This window comes from Montipora foliosa, chromosome 11 (genome assembly GCF_036669935.1).
Source record: "Montipora foliosa isolate CH-2021 chromosome 11, ASM3666993v2, whole genome shotgun sequence".
Classification (NCBI taxonomy): Eukaryota; Metazoa; Cnidaria; class Anthozoa; order Scleractinia; family Acroporidae; genus Montipora; species Montipora foliosa.
In genome coordinates this window covers 35,923,605-35,928,604 of record NC_090879.1, presented here as the reverse complement: position 1 = coordinate 35,928,604, position 5,000 = coordinate 35,923,605, and positions in this window count along the sequence as shown.

Sequence of the window (5,000 nt, the reverse complement as noted above, 5' to 3'; positions counted from 1 at the left end):
AGGTGATTGCCAAAAAGAGAGATGAGAGGCTGAAAAAGTCTAACAAACAGACTCCAACAGCAACACCAACTGCTACACCCATTCAATCCTCTGGAGAACGTACTACGTCAGTTGCTGGTGTACGCAGAAATGTTGGGAGTGCTAGTGTTCATACTGCCACTGCTGCAGCTGTAGCCCCGCTACTCCGGCGGAATGCTAGTCCACACCAAATATCAGCTGCAATATCAAGGAGCTTGTCAACAACCAAGCGGAGTAGCGTGCCAAATATTCTGGCTTCAAGCAGGAAAACAGCTGTTAGACAGAAAACCCCTCAAGATGCTAGTAGATCCTTTAGGCAGTCTCCAGAGCCTAATGATGATGAATTATGCTCTGCTGTGGACAAGGTTGAACAAGAACTAGGTAAGAAGGTTCTGCTTGCTAAATTGCATATGTAAAAATCTGTTCTTTCCAAGGTACTTTCACTTCATTTAGTTTGTTTAGGGTAATTATATATATTTTTTTTTTTTCAATTTCATTTAGGCATTTCAAGAGCTCGACTCGCCACTACCACCAGCAAACCGGCCCTAAGTTCAACCCCCAGCCAGCCTTCTGTTTCCAGCCTCAGTGAGTCCCAGACAGATGGTATACAGTGCCATGAACAAGGTAATTGTAGTGTATTATATTGTTAGTCTCAATTTTAAACAGTCTGTAGTATATACAATAGCTGTAGAAAGATTTCTGCTTATCAACAATTTTCTTTTTCAATTTGCTTATTACAGAAGTCCTACTTCCTCCAGGCTGGAAACAGACTCTCGCAAAGGCTGATCATGCATGGATATCAAAGGCCTTATTCAAAATAAGTGCACGTACTGGCAAACCTGAACTGGACATGGCCAAGTATAAATTAAAAGAAAATTATCTGCACTAAAATGCTGAGCATACCACTGTAACCTGTCTTTACTTTTATGTTTGCTTAGAATTGACAGGATCTGGTGGTATCCTCCCCAGCCAACCCTAATCTGTAGTCAGACTCCTAGTCCAGACAGATACTTTGCAAGGCCATTACTCTTCTGGATGCCAAGAAAGCTATGGCGTGTTAAGCTGCACTGTCCTCATCCTGGATGCAACAATAAAGAGCTCACAAGTGCAGGCCTATACCCACACACTCGTCGAGTTCTGGACATGGATGGTTATTACAACCTTGCCGCAGAATACCTAGAGTGCAGTAACTGTCACCGAAAAGTTTGTTCTTTTTTTGGATCTAGATATATTTCAGTTAATTACTTCTTAACTTTGTTTCTGTTTTTTTGTAATTTATTTGTTTCATATGTATCAATTTATTCCATTTTATTAGCATTAAATATAATTTATATTTTATTTTAAAGAAGAATGTTTTTATTTTTAGGTTATAAGCTGGAGTTCTCCAATAGTAAACCAATTAGACATGGGCCACAGACTGCAGTTTACAGCTCTTCTGACATACCATTATGCATGTGATGTGAGAGTCATCAGGATGTTGCGGCAGAGAGGCCTTGGGAACAGTGCAACCCAGCTACAGAAAAAACTGACAGAGCAGCATAGTGAAAAGTGGCTGGCTAGGACCATCCAGTACTTGACTGTCTGCAAGTACTTCAGAGAAGCTGCAAACAGTGGCCTGCTTAAACCACCTCAGTTTGAAGAACCTCCAGAGTTCTTCCAATTACCCACCTACAAGTGGTTTCTGACTGCCTATGTCCAAGATATTCTGCCAAGGATTGAAGAGATGAAAGCAGCAATTACCTCCACCTTTGGCAGCATAATCAAGATGGACTCCACCAAGAAAGTGGTTAGGAAATTAGCTGGGCACAGCACAGGGACAGCATCTTGGGCAACAAATGTTGCCAATAAACATGGCCAGGTGTTGATGAATGTTCTGACAGCCAGTGAAGGAGCTGGTCTTAAACCCATGGCAGAAGGGCTCGTTCAACGGTATACTGGTGCAGGTGTGTCACCTCCAAAACTACTGTATGTGGACCGAGACTGCTGTGAGGGGGGAGCTGTAAAAATGAAAGATCTTTTCAAACAGTGGGATGGCCTTTCAATACGCCTAGATATCTGGCACTTTATGAGGCGGATTGCAATAGGCTGTACCACTGAAGCTCACCCCCTGTATGGTGTTTTCCTTGGGCGGCTCTCCCAATGCATCTTTCAGTGGAGTAAAGAAGACCTAGACCTCCTGAAAATGGCAAAGAAAAGTGAGCTGAGGCAGAAGGGCATCCCTGAACCAAGTGATGAGACCATTATCCAAAGCATCACTAAGAAAGAGCTAGCCACTCATTGTCGCAGGAAAACCAGGGGTGTTGATGACACCACCTCATTGATACATGACCTTCTGGAGACTTTCAGTGGGGACCAGGGGTGTGACACTCTAGGTGTGCCACTGCTGGATGCGGAACGGATCTGGCAAATCTGGGAATCTCAAAAAAAGCATGTTCAGTGTATCCAGGGCCCAATTCAAAATGGCACTGAACGCTGGACGCCTGGTGACGAGTATAATAAGTCTCCCTCGAGGGAGGAGAGTCCCAAATTGCTCAGTGAGTTTTGTTTTTAGCAATTTGGGACTCCCCTCCCTCCAGAACTTATTATACTCGTCACCAGGCGTCTAGAGTTCAGTGCCATTTTGAATTGGGCACTTCGTGAGTACCACGCTTTCTGGCCGCCATTTCAGCAGGTTAACTTACAAGTTTTACGGAGTCTGGTGGCTCTGCGTTGCTACCTGGAGATGCTTCAGTGGATTCATGGTTTAGAGAAATTCCTATTCCACGAACCTGGCGTGTTTATTTAGCGACTGGATTTGATTTTCGTGGAAAAAATCGTGCTTGTTTTGGGTCGATCGGAGTCCCGACGCTGGCTTCCGTCTCCTACCTTGTCACTAAATTATGAAGGAAGGTGAACGGGGACCATTTTCCCCGAAACTTCGTGTACGTATTAAAGACAACAACAGCTCACCACATGGTAAGTTTTATCGATTTTTATTACCATTTTCTAGCAAATTTTCAGATCTAAACTTCGCCTCATATGTTCTCTATATTTTAATACCTATGTGACGCACACAGTGAGCCTGGGTTACCTGTGTCGAAACTTGAGCCCGTGATATGGTTACGTGTACTGGTCACATTGGCATACATGAAGGGGCGGACGTACGGACGGAAAATGACGTCACGGCTATTTTACCAAATTTTCTCCCATCGATGGGTTACCAGTATTTTCTTAGCTATGGTGCTCCGCGCGCAGGCCAAAGGCGTGCGCGGGAGCTCCGCTATAACAATATGTGCAAGACAGTTCTTTCTACTGATGATGTTCGTATTTGCGTAGAGCACGTTGGTCTCACTTCAGAAAGGAGGAAGGCAGGAGCTAAAAAAGCAGCTGAGACTAGAGCTACAAAGAGGAAAAAGAATGAAGGTAAGATTATGGTTTTAGAGCCAGGGCCTAATTAATGTATCTATTGTAGCTCTAGACTTTTATTTTGGCGGCCATATTCAAATCAGAAGAATCTTAGCTGTGAAAATCTGAGTATTGAAGAAAACTTCGTATCTATTACTTAATGTCATCTGAGTAGAATCTATCTCCAGAATACAATTAGCCAGTTTGCTATACGTGGGTAACAGTGTTACGAAACTGTAACTTGGAGAGATTCTTGCTGTGAAACAATGTTAAAAATACTCACTCAGGATGACATCACATATTTCGCTTTTGTGTTTATACTGCTGTAAGTGATCCAGAGGAGGAACCAAGTGATGATGAGGAACTGTGGTGTTACTGTCGAGGACCAGAACATGGGTAGGAACTCTAAACCTGTTTCCATTGAAAGAAGGGGATGCATGCTTTACTTTGTGAGGTTCATAAGCCTCTCTCATTTCTCTTGTTGTCGTATATTGACTTTTGCAATTTTCCTTACAGGGTATGGGTTAATTCATGATTTTTGTGTGACATAATTCCTGTTTTTGTGCATCAGATTCATGATTCAGTGTGATGTTAGAGGCCCAGCATGTTTGGTTTGGTACCATGGTCCATGTGTGAAGATCTCCACCAAGAGAGGGCAGCAAATTGAAAGGAAGAATATTCCATTTGTTTGCTACAACTGTTCCACATGCGAAGTTTTAAATGCAGCTCTAACTTTATTGTACTACAAATCAAAGCAAAGGAATAACATGTTGCTTTCCATCATGTCACATATTATATGTCTATCTTTAAAATAACCCTTAAAGCCCCAAGAGTGCTGTATGTATATGACACATTATGGCATTAATTGATCAATATTTGTTCAATTTACGTTTCCACCAAAATGAACTCGCATTAAATGTGTCAAATTTCACTACAATCTGCGATTTTTTGACCACCCCTACAACTTTTGAACCTTCTTCCTTATACATTTGGTAGCAAGGTAAAATTGTAATGGGACATTACTCTTCAGTTTAGGGGTATACCTAGCATGAGACTGTTTATGTTTTTTTATATCAAAACAGGAACTTCCTTCTTATTTGAAGTATGAGGCTTTAAGGTTTAAGTTGTGTTTCAGTTAAAGAAGCTGTTAAAGACATAAATTGAGGAATTCAATTTTAGCAATAAACGGCTGTTTAAACTGTATTTTGAAGTTGTTACTGCCTTCTGAGTACTAGGATGATCATAGGAAAATATCAAAACCTTTGGAGAACGTCTCTATTTTTAGTTGGAACACGGCATTGCCCCATTTTAGCCCCGGGGGCGGGGATATTTGTTTCAAGATTTATGGTCTACCCTAGGGGCTTTAACAAGCCTTTGCAAATGCCCCTGGGTGTCCGGGGGTCCCCCCCCCCCCCCCCCCCTTCCCGGGCTGGACGCTGATTTGGCATTACTCGACAAAGAAATGATATTTGTTTGATATAAATTTAGCAAAACACGCCATTTTTTTTTTAATTTCCAGTTGAAGCTTGGGGAGATAAAGTTAGATTATACTGAGGCTGCCCAAAGAATAAATTGTCTAGAGAACAAGTTCGGAAAGA